Source organism: Gymnodraco acuticeps, unplaced genomic scaffold (assembly GCF_902827175.1).
Source record: "Gymnodraco acuticeps unplaced genomic scaffold, fGymAcu1.1, whole genome shotgun sequence".
Taxonomy (NCBI): domain Eukaryota; kingdom Metazoa; phylum Chordata; class Actinopteri; order Perciformes; family Bathydraconidae; genus Gymnodraco; species Gymnodraco acuticeps.
Genome location: NW_022990042.1, coordinates 6,683,496 through 6,696,218, shown reverse-complemented (window position 1 = coordinate 6,696,218; position 12,723 = coordinate 6,683,496). Strand labels below are relative to the sequence as shown.

The 12,723-nt window shown below is 39.8% G+C and overlaps 1 protein-coding gene across 1 annotated transcript in view; it reads left to right on the top strand.

Annotated features, from left to right (window-relative positions):
- Positions 1-575: 575 nt before the first annotated feature.
- carmil3 (capping protein regulator and myosin 1 linker 3) overlaps positions 576-12,723 on the top strand; it is a gene marked incomplete in the record, with an annotated part of 121,085 nt that continues 108,937 nt past the window's right edge. Inside the window, 2 exon segments of the mRNA XM_034215344.1 lie at positions 576-972; positions 1,177-1,266.

Sequence of the window (12,723 nt, the reverse complement as noted above, 5' to 3'; positions counted from 1 at the left end):
GACAGCCCTTTCTAACGGGAATCTAAACTAAAATCTTCTATCGTTTCAAAGCCTGCCTCCCTCCCCCTTCCTTCTGTGGTGATGCATGTATAGACGGCGTGTGTGATATGTCTACCTGGGTTTATAAGGAGATCTAATTTCTACAGCAAGAGAAAGGTGATGATGAACCATCCTGGCATTTCTTCTCTGCGTTTTCCCGACCTGGATCTGATCCTGAAAAACTATGGTAAGTACTTAATATCATTATTAAATGTTGTATGGTGTGTGTTAAACAACCTCTGTGTATATATTGTATTTATTGTGTATTAGCACTATGATTCATAATGGTTTTTAAGTTTTTGGGGAGACTGTTAACTAATGTTGAAGTACTTTAGTTTATAAAGGGATGGAGTCTCACACTGTGTGTGTGTGTGTGTGTGTGTGTGTGTGTGTGTGTGTGTGTGTGTGTGTGTGTGTGTGTGTGTGTGTGTGTGTGTTGTGTGTGTGTGTGTGTGTGTGTGTGTGTGTGTGTGTGTGTGTGTGTGTGTGTGTGTGTGTGTGTGTGATCCTGTCCTCATCCCCCTTCCTGCCATCTTATCAGTAGAGAGAGGGGGGATGGAATTTAAAAACAGGTACCTTACACTTGTATTGTTCTCTCTAAAACACATTGTCAGTAAAGTTGGGGGAGACTGTCTCCCCCCCCTTCCTGCCATCTCTCTATGGTTTTTTGTTGTAATGCCAGTAGACAGAGTGGTGGAATTAGTTTAAAACAGTCACCTTACACTTTAGTTGTCCTCTCTAAATTAGATTTAAGGTTTTTAAAATTATTAGTGTTAATTAAGGGCTATTGTTATTTTGGTTTCTAAGGGGATAGGTGTTCAATTTTTAAAAAAATGCACAGGATCATTCTAAGAAGAGTGAGAGGGCTAATGAGCCAGCACCATACTTCCTCTATGCGTTTTCTTGACCTGGATCTGATCTTGAAAAACTCTGGTAAGTACTTTTTATTTTATTTTATAATATCATGTAATTAGTTAATGTTGCTTGGTGTGTGTTAAACAACCTCTGTGCATCTGTTGTATTTATTTTGTAACAGCACTAGGCTCGTAATTATTTAGAAGCTTTGGGAAAGTACCCCTCTATGTACAAATAATGTAGTGTAGATTTTTAATCAAATCTTTTTTGTGTGTGTCTCAGTTCAGGAAAGTCTGAACCAAATACGAATTGGAATATTAGAGAGGCTTAACTCTTTTGGTGGAACCCCATATGGTTCATTCCCTGTGGAAAGTGAGTATATATGTATTTAAAACTGTATGCTCCTGCACTCACGTGCTGCAGTCAGTGAGTGTTGCCAGGTATACTTATTATAAGCCACATTGGGCTTATCTTTCTGTAAAGTTGCTTGGTAGTAAGTAATAATGGTTGTGAGCTTGTAGATTATTTATTTTCAAATAGCCGACACGACATATATAGGTTTAAAGTGCTCATGTACTTTTGCGCTTGTTTTCATAGACCTGGGGCCTCATTTATAACGCCGTGCATAGGATTCACGTGGGAAGGTTGCTTACGTAGTAGAAATCCAAAAAATAGGTACAGAAATCTTCCGACATTTTCCGATTCACCAAACATTGCGTACCGGCGAGGAAAGTGCGTACAGTACTTCCTACGCCGGTGTCAGTACCAGATATGTTCGGGCTACCAGATATGTTCGGGTGTATTTCCGTCGCATCCGTCATCCGTCATATCCGTCATATACTCACCTCCCTCTGCTCCCAGCGCTCTGCTGCCACACACCCGGCCGTCTGCGGAACTGCAGCCGGAGTAACTCGGGACAGCTTGTTATGTGTGGGGTGCCATGGTGGGGTCCCATGTACTTGTGCACATAAATAATGTTTCTAATTATTTACAATTAAAAAATATATATATTCTGCGTTACTTTAGCCAACACTTTTATAAGGCCACTAGATTAGATAATTACGAAATGTGTAGATAGAATACATATATTTCAGGTTGTTATTTTGTCATTATGTTTAATGTTTTATTTACCTTTTAGTATTTGTATATAGTATCTGAACTTTGGAAAGGAGTTGGGAGACACACGACACATCAAATCACATCTACAGATCAAGGCGAAGCGAATGGATGTACTCCCATACTCCTAGCGTGAAAATGTTTGTGAAAACGTGTGCAAAGTCTCAGAAAATCCTAAAAATAAGCTCATATTTGAATTCCCCATAAAAAAAACACATAATTCAGTAAAAACAAGGCCCCACTGATCATCTACTCTCTGAGACGATTCCATGGATTTCTGGCTTGAGTTTCGGCCACCAGGGAAAGTGGACAAAAGTGCCCGAGATCAGCCTCTTAATTTACCCAGGGCCTAGTGCTTGGCTTTGGGCATGAAAATTCAGGAAACTCCCCTGAGTATTTTATTAAATATCTGAACTTTGGAGATACACATCAAATCACATCTACAGATCAAGACGAAGCTATTGGAAGTACTCCTAGCGTGTGAAAATGTTTGTGAAAAACATGTGCAAAGTCTCCGAAAACGGAGCAGTGGCTGTGATGCTAGCTTTGCGGCTAGCGGTTAGTTGTTATTGTTTGAAGTTGTTGCTATGGAAACAACATGACGGAGAACAAATTAATATCTTCTACATATAATAACGGACAAAGTAAAGAATGAAGTGTAGGCTATGCCTGTTTGAAGTTGTTGCTAAGGAAACAACATGACGGAGAAAAAGTATAATCTTCTACATATAATAACGGACAAAGTAAAGAATGAAGTGTCGGCTATGTTTAAATGTTCGGAATTTGACCGTGATGGCCCTCTTGAGTTGCCGTAAAATATGACGAATATGACGGATGACGGATGCGACGGAAATACACCCGAACATATCTGGTAGCCCGAACATATCTGGTACTGACACCGGTTTCCCGACTCGAAATGCGGTGCAGCTTTTGCGGGCTTCATGTAACGCCCATATTTGCCTATAAATAGTCAAAGAAACGCCCATTCATTCATTCATTTTGACTGACTTTATGAAGAAGATAGCAGGAAATGATGACAGAACAGCTAAAAAAGACATCTCACACCGTGCAAGATTTTGGTTATTGTGGGGAGGTCGAGATAAATCATATTGTTTGGTGGATGCAGTTTGAACCAGAGTAGCAGCATGGCGGTCGGATCGTCACTCAAAATAAATAAATAAGTGGTCCGAAAAAGGTTAATGACCAAAAAAATACACTTCCTCAGGCAATGTATTTGTACCGGGGACAGGAGACACCCCCTTGATGAGAAACTGTAAGAAATGATCGGGGAATCCCCCCGGTGTGGAGTCATGATGACTGGATCTGAATTATTTGTTTGTATTTGGTGGTTTGTGTTCCAGCTGTCGATCAGCTGTGCGCAGCGTCTCTGCTGCAGCCTGTGCATCTCAACCCCCCCTCCCGGCAGCAACTCTATATCCACCAGTTAAAGGAAATACAACTAATGTGTTGCGTTAGGCTATATTAGCTGTACAATTGACCACATATGGTGTTCTTAGTTTCCATACCTCCTGTGTTTTACGAGCGACTTATCAAGTCTTGGCAAACGGCATAAATAAATAAACACGATTAAACATGATAGTAGGCCTATATAAAACCATGCTCAATGCAAAACGGCGTCAGTTTAGACGTAATTCTGTCCTCCTGCTTACCGCATCATTTATGAGAAAACATTTCATAACATTAACACTTGACATATTCGAGGTGGTTTTAGCATATCCGTATTTATTTATTTATTTCTCTCCAAGTTATGTTTTTGTGTGCACTGAGGAGTCTCAAACAGGCGTTTTGTTTAATCATTTTAAGATTGGCTTTAATCAATGTTTGAAAATGAATTCTTCATATATGATAAATGAGAGGTAACGTTTTATTTATGGTAGCCTATTATTTCCACATATTTCTCTCCATTCTTCCTTCTGCCAACGGTGTTGCAGTTTCTCGTCTCTCCCGTTTTTGTGCTTAGTGCGTACGCATGGGTCAGAGTTTGCGTGGAGGACCGCACATTTTCCCGTCAAGTTAGTATTTTATAAATCGAAAACATTGCGTAGAAACTGGCGTACGCCATTTTTTGAGCGTATATCCCTTTATAAATGAGGCCCCTGGTTGCTTATTCCTTCCGCAAAAACTGGCAACACTAGTGGCTGCAGCGTTAACACTGCATGAGAGGAGGAGAGACAGACAGAACACTACCATTTGCATGCGATCATGGTACTTTAATGTTAAATGTATAGAGTATCTTTGCTTTACATCGTTTAAGTATGATTGACATTGCAAGTTGGTATTATTCAGAAGCAAAATAATAAAAATAAAATAAAATAAAAATCCGCATGACGTCATAGGATCGCCGTAATTTCGCATAGGTGTCTGAATCGAGATCACGATCTTTTTTCGATTAATCGTGCAGCACTAGTCAAGAGTGGGACAATCTTTTCCCGGAAGGAAAAGCAGTTCAGTCTTGTCAAGGTTGAGCTTGAGGTGATGAGCAGACATCCACTGAGAGATGTCAGCTAGACAAGCAGAGATGCGTGCGACGACCTGGGTCTCTGAGCGGGGAAAGGACAGAATTAATTGGGTGTCGTCAGCGTAGCAGTGGTATGAAAAACCATGCGGGCTAATTACAGATCCGAGCGAGTTTGTGTACAAGGAGAAGAGGAGGGGACCAAGAACAGAGCCTTGAGGGACCCCTGTAGTTAATTGACAAGGGTCGGACTCCGACCCTCTCCAATTAACCCTGTAGGTGCGGTCTTTGAGGTATGAGGTGATGAGGGAAAGTGCAGAGCCTGCAAGATCACTGATTGTTAAGATCTGCAGGTATACTGCTTTTCAATACTTAGGAATTTATATATGTCCAGCTTTGATCTAGTACCATGGGTATACCCATATTTCCAACTATTATTATGAGAAACATGTTTCAGAAAAAGGTTTTGAAACAAAGTTCACATGAAAGGATGATAAGACTATAAACCTTTTTTCAAGGCTGGTTCATTTTTCTGCCAGAAATATATTTGTTGCAGCTTTCAATTAACATTAATGGTCACCCATAGTAATGTAGTCATAAGCTACATTTCAATTTCAATGTAAGGCAGTAATACCAACATGCTTGACCTCCTAGCACCTTAGGGCGTTTCTCTTCCTGAAACGCCTCCATTGGACTCCTTTGTTTGTTTGGAGTTCGGACATCTCTAGGTGGTTGGCCAATCACAACAGAGCCGGCCAGCTAACCAATCAGAGCAGACTGTGCTCTGGTTTGAGACAGAGGGTGAAAAGAGGTGCTGCAGTATGAGAAAAAAAAGGTCACAATATTTTATAATACACTGTTCATTTGTACATGTGTTAACAGTCCTTATATCCACATATTATATACTATTACAGTATATATATTTAAAAAAATATTTTCTATTTCCTTTGTACATATTGTTCCTATTCCCGTGACTCTTTGTCTATTGCACTATTTTATGTCTTTTTTTATAGATTGAAGATTTATATTTCCAAATTGTTTCTGTAGCTATTGTGCATATGAATATATCAATCTCTTATTTCCCCGTTTAAAATGCACTTTGTTGCTACTCATACAGATATCTACATGAAGAATTGAATGCAGACTTTTAAAGTGCAGGTGTTGAAATAGCCCAGTTTGATGGATGTGGTTATTCCAATGAGCAGTTCTGCAAAACCCATGAGTTCCGTTCAAATGAATCACAACGCTTTCAAAACCATGCTGTTGAATTAAATGGAGTGTGCTAAACTGTCTCTTAAACTCTCCCAATCCACTACTGGATGTGTGCACATAATAATTTAGCCTTCTAAAACCTGGTGCATGAATACCTTTATTGACTATTTAATCCAGTATAACTTTCTTGTTTAATCACCTTCTCTTATTATTTTTGGAAAAAAACCTTCGTCCGTCATAGTTATAAAGATATTAATTAAAATGTGTGTGCTGCTGCTGAATGCCACGGATTTATTCTGGTTCTTCCTGACTCAACTGAGATGATCTTTACAAAAGCAAAAATTTGTTTGTCACTAAGATTATGGTTTATCAGAGAGAGTTAGCAGGTGGCCATTGTTTACAGAAAAGACAGAAGATAAAATAAAAGTTGAGAATATAGTCAACTATGTGATAGCCCTCACAGGTAGCTACTACTTTTAAGCTGTGTTGACATTAGTTATGTAAGAGTACCCAAAGTGTGGCCTGATGGTGTGGATTTCTGCTGGGAGGGTGAATGTACACAACAGCTTAGCAGTCATAAATAAAACTAAAACAGATGGACGGAAATATTCAGATAACCTTATCGATGGAGTAAAATTATAGACAAGAATACGTTTAGTATTCCCAAGGCAAAAAGGGAAATATAGAATATTTCTGCTTTAATAGATAGTATTTAAGTTCTATATATTAATAATGATTCCGCTGTGTCCTTTCCCTGGACAGTAAAGATCCACAGAAGAAGAACATCGGCAGTTTTAGCTCATTCTGTAGTACTTCCATCCATTTTGATTTGTGTGATTTCACGATGCTTCTCTTAATGGATTCACTTTCATTAAAATGTTATGGTTTATGAAACACTTTCCTTCAAGCCTTTTTAAAATATTTGTGACAATTTCTGCATCAGACTCAAAAGTATTCATGCAATAAATGGTTGAAACCTTGATGTGTCGAGCCTGAAAATGATTAAATTGAAGGTCTCCTATTGTGGTACGGTGTCAAATCCTGCCCGTCAGAGACATCCGAGACCTCAAAGATCTCTGGGGAAAAAGGACAGTGAAGCCCTTCAGGCATCATGTCCAATCAATGCACTTTTTTTAGCTGTTTTGTGTGACATTAACAGATAATTGGAGTCCATCCATCCATCCATCCATCTTCTCCCGCTTATCCGTGGTCGGGTCGCGGGGGTAGCAGTTCCAGCAGAGAGCCCCAAACTTTCTTTTCCCTGGTGACATCAACCAGCTCTGACTGGGGGATCCCAAGGCGCTCCCAGGCCAGCGAAGAGATATAATCCCTCCACCTGGTCCTAGGTCTACCCCTTGGTCTCTTCCCAGCTGGACGTGCCTGGAACACCTCCCTAGGGAGGCGCCCAGGTGGCATCCTAACTAGGTGCCCGAACCACCTCAACTGGCTCCTTTCTACGCGAAGGAGGAGCGGCTCAACTCCGAGTCCCTCCCTGATGACCGAACTTCTCACCTTATCCCTAAGGGAGACACCAGCCACCCTGCGGAGAAAACCCATCTCGGCCGCTTGTATCCGCGATCTCGTTCTTTCGGTCATGACCCATCCTTCATGACCATAGGTCATAATTGGAGTCATGAAATAAAAAACCAAAGAACTCGGGTGCTCTCCACTCTCCGGTCTTTAAAGGCTCCTGCGTGTTTCCTCCAATAAGCCACTGACTCATCTTTATCTTCTTTCCTTGAGAGGAATCAGACAAAATAAAGCTTTGTAACAGTCCCCCTGACAGAGGGAAGTGCATAGACTCTGGTGGAGTGCAGCACATGCAGGCACTCAAGCTGTTTCCATGTAGCCAGCTGTTCACACTCCCTCTTAATCTGTATGGCAGTGCTCATTTACTGTAGCTACAGGCTGCTGGGGATTCTTTTTCTCAATTAGCTGCGAAGGTCAACTCAAATGTACACCATGTTGGGAAGCCCTGGAAATGGATGGGAGCCACACCAGAGAGTCATTTGGAACATGTGAAAAACAAAAAAAAGAAGTTGGACCCCAGGTAATGTTCTCACCTCTGGTTTCGCTTTTGATTATACTTCTGCCATATTGCTCTGGCCATTGGTGTCATATAATGAAGTACATCTACTCAACCTAATCACCTAAGGATGATTTTGGGGTAGTCCATTACATTTTAGAAGCCAATATCGTACTTATTACTCCACCACATTCATTTGACAACATTAGTCACTAGTTTCTTTACATATTCAGATAATAGGCTAATAGAATATGAATGAGTTCACTATTATAGGCTAATAGAATATATACATGAATAAGTTCACTATATAATTACAGGTTAAAATATCCAGCAGCATACAAAGTAATTAAAATGAGCTCAGCATTTACCAGCTGTGATGAACACGTTAAAAATAAATAGTGATAACCCAATCATTTAATGCCAGTACGCACAATAAGCAGAATATTTTGATGACAATACTTTTGTTCTTTTACTAAAGTAATATTTTTAATGCAGCACTTTGACTTGTAACAAAGTCATTTTACACTATGTCTACTTATACTTAAGTAAAAAATATCTGAGTACTTCTTCCACCTCTGTGAGATGGTATTTTTTAAAATAACAGTTTCTTCTTATCTTTTGTAGTAGAATTTTATTTTTCTCATTCTGTTTTCCAATACAACACCTCTTATCTTGTGACCCCTGACCCCCGTCTGACCAGTTTTGGACAGTATACCACCGGATTATTCCTAATTATTCCTAATTTGTTTCCCTACTTTTATTTCATTTGGCTGGTTTCCGAAGTACAAAATCAAAAGAAATCTCCAATTAGTACAAAACAATCTCTGAAATCTAAGGTACCAAGATAGATAAACTTAAAACCACCTTAAACGCAGTATATAGAAACCTCTATTTCAAACAGCCTTAAACATGTTAGAAGCTAATTGTAATATAAAACTGGATAAATACATGTAGACATGTATGAATACCAAGTCGGCTACTTGGTTTTCAAATGTATACAAATGGGACAGTGCACATAAATCAACATTGACGCTAACAACGTCAAAGTAAATGGGCCGGGGGGTTAGCTTGACAGCTAGTTTGCACCACAACAACTAAAGATGACAAATGGTGAAAGGCGTATTTTACATAACAAACGGTACAATGGGAAAAAAAAGAGTGAATGTAAAATAAAGACAATTTAAGACAATTTGTTCTATGGTCATCTTAAACTGAAAATACAATAAGACAGAGTCACTGAAACACTTTTTTACTGTAGAAAATAATTACAAATATTGTACTTTTTTTCTATCTACATTTATCTTATACTGGTTCCTTAATGATTTAAATAAATAGCAAAAATACTATCCAAAAAAGAAATCATGTCAAAATAAGTCAACTTTATTGTCAATCTTCTGTGTGATACAGATACAGAATGCTGTTTCTCACAATCCACAATAATATACACATACATAATCAGATAGACACATACTGTATATACACTGCATATGCACACACTAAGAGGCATACATAAAAGGCACAACAGTCAATATATACAAAATAACATTCACTTCAAAACCGATGAGGATGAATATACAACAGTAAACATATGTACAATAGGGCAAATGACTGTAGCAGGGTATAGAAAAGTGTATTGTGCTAGATGTGTGTGTCTGTCTCTGTGTGTATGTGTGGGTGCTACAATCCAGGCCCAGTTGGGGCAGGGGGAAGAGGTGGGAGGGAGGGGAGAGGGTTCAGCATCCTAACAGCCTGGTGGAACAGTTTTTGAGTCTGGAGGAAATCGACTGGAGGCTGCGGAACCTCAGGAGGCTGAAGAGGCAGTTGGAGGGATGGGAGGGTTCACCCACAGTGCTGGGTGCTTTGCGGGTGAGGCAGGTGTTTTAAATGTCCACACTGCAGGGTATTACAGTTGGAGACGGTGCAGCTACCAAACCACACAGTGGTGCTGCTGAGGATGCTCTCGATGGTGCCTCTGTAGAACATACAGTACATATTATTATGTTAGGATACATTTTATTAATCCCTTGATTTATTTGTATGCCATCAACCTGCCAGGGTTGGCCGATAACAATTTGCCTCTAAATCTGGCACATTTACATGATGGGCTCAAGTGCTCTTAACACATTGTACCATCTTACATGCATAAATACAAACTTCACAAGCTACCCTGCCACTTTAGATATTAAATAGAATCCTCCTTTACAAGCAGCTACAAACACCGAAGTGATGAACACACTAATGAACCAATCACTAAAATCCAAAAACACTCAAATATATTTGTATGAAATAAGCCATTGCGCTATTTAGTTCTCTTGTTTTTGGTACTTTAATAATTTGTTGATACTGTCCCCAGAAGTATGATTTGAGTGGATGGACTTTTACTTATAACATGGTATTTCTACTCTTTGTTATTGCTTAAGTAAAACATAACTATCCACCAGTGATTATAGAACGACAGTCTTCTGCTGACAGGAAATATAAATGTGTGTCCTTGCTATCGATGATAACTGTGTCCCTCCAGAGGAGGGCAGTGTACCACAGCTCCTGTGTAACTCTGGCACACTCCACACACTGAGGACCCCCCCCCCCCCCTGTGGTGAACGTTGGATGGCAAACCTGCTTTCAAGCATCATCTTGAGTTATTACAGACATCAGGAGGAACAGTGACGCGGCGGCTGTTATCACTTTCATATCCCCTGGCTGTTGTCGACTGGATGTGGTTTATACTCTCCTTCTAAGTGTTCCTGTGATTGTCACTTCTTCAATGCACAGATGTTGTGTTGTCTTGAGTAGTCATTGCTTACCAAACGACAACCAGAAGTAAACATTTCAACAATTATCCTGCTTTTGGAATACAACCCCCCCCCCCCTTTTTTTAGCCCATTTATGTAAGCAGATTCATGCACTACCTAGCCAGACAGGTAATTGAGAGCATATTGAGCAGCTCGACTCCTCTCTATGAGATGCAGCATTGATGAATAAATAATGGTATGTCCTTTCAAATGCATCTTTGAACAGTGCTGAAGTTTTTAACACCCCATGAAACCTGGAGACAGCTAGCCCAGACTATAAACCACTTATTCTCGCTGTCTTTCTCCCTCAACACCCCCACACCCCCTTCTTTTCTCTCTCAGGCAAATTGCCCCCCACTGGGTCTCCTTTCATCAGGGTGACGTTTCAGTGAGAAGCAGACACAAAGGTCTCATACACACAAAACTTACATAGAAGCATGCATAGAGCAGACGCTGCACTTTTGTTCCTCGAGGGCCAATTTTTTGGGTAATGACCCCAGCTGCTCCCTCCAAAAACCCATTCATTTGTGCCTTCATGAGCACATTTGTCATATTAAGGAGTGAAATATGGGACTAAAAGGGTTACAAATCCTGGCTGCATCTATGAAAAACAGCTGAACTGTGTTGCATAAGCGTTGACATTGACAAGTAGCAGCCATTCAGATGAGTGGGTGAATCATATATCATTGTTACGCATACAGCTTGAGCTTCAACCCCGGCCTACAAAAACACCGTCCCAAATCCTATCACAGCCATGAGAGGTGATCGCAGCTCCGAGGAGAGAGACACTGCACGACACTGTTTGATATATGGCTCTGTTCGCTCAATGTCCTCACATCATTACAGAAATATTGCCCTGAAAACACATTTATCAAAAGCATCAAATCTAGTTTCTTCCCCCAACATAATACAACCATTATTTGTATACAAAGGGCTAGAGTTAAACAATCTCCACATAAATAATTACTTATTCTGTCAGGTAAGACAGACGTGTGGGAACACAGCGTTCCAGGTTATTGCTTTGACACATAAAAAGCCTTTCTAATGATGCAATCCGAGGTCGTTTTTTAGTAATAAGTGTTTGGATGTTGGTGTACCTTTTAATGTTTTATACGGCAGGAGGATTTGGAGCCATCATATCCAGATTGTCATTAGTACATCAGAAGGAAATAACAAAGTCAGGTCGTCTGACCCCCATTTGGTCCTCAGACTTATGTCTCCATTGCAGAGCTAGGTACAAGAGCTTTATAAATGCAGATGCCTCTGACTGGAGCCTTCTGCAAATGGATCTAAATTGCAAAATGCCAATGTAAGTGCATTTATTTGTTGCATACACTGTGTTATCTGACTTGGATGGCTAAACATTGTCCTTGAAAAATAGATTTGTGTTCGCGATTACCACTTTTATAACAAATGCAAGCAAAAATGAACTGCCAAAAGTATTCAATATAACCTAAATAAGTCAAACGTAACCAAATAGCCTGAATAACAATATAATACTTAAAGAACATATATAATCACAAAGTATTATAAACAATTACTTGTTTTATTAAAATAATTATTTTTAGTTGGTTTGATATGGTTTTCAGTTTTTACAGTGATTTCGTCATCGGGGACCGCCCCTCGTTCACTCATTCAGCCAATCACACGTGTCCTGTGCCTCCCAACGCAACAAACAACTACCATGCAGCTAGCTTGTCAAACATGAGCTACAACAACCACACAAGTACTATGGCTGTGTCCAAACCATGGTCCAAACTCATTCTCAAAACGAGACTAGTGAATGAGTGAAAGAGGGAGTGGTTTCGGATAGTCTGTGTGTTTTTGCTCTTCACAGAGTGTTTGTCTTACTCTTGAAAACTCGTTCACGGCGCTGCAAAGGTAAACCTGAATTGACCGTCTAGCTAGCTGCCACTGCTATCACCGCTCTTCATTTGAATGCTGAGTTATAAATCTACGCTAACCTAGCTAGTGAGCTGGCTAGTTAGGTAGCATTCATAGCTAACTGTTAGGATTAATTAAAAAGACGTTAGTTATTTTACTGCTTTGTAATGTGTTTAACTACAGCTAAATGTTGAGGAGGCTGGAAAGTGATTGGCTGAAAGGTGAGTGGGCGGGCACTATTTCATTCAAATAGACTGGGAATAAGGCTGACTATGACATAATTATGAAAATAAACTATAAGAAATAATACTTTATTGAATCAA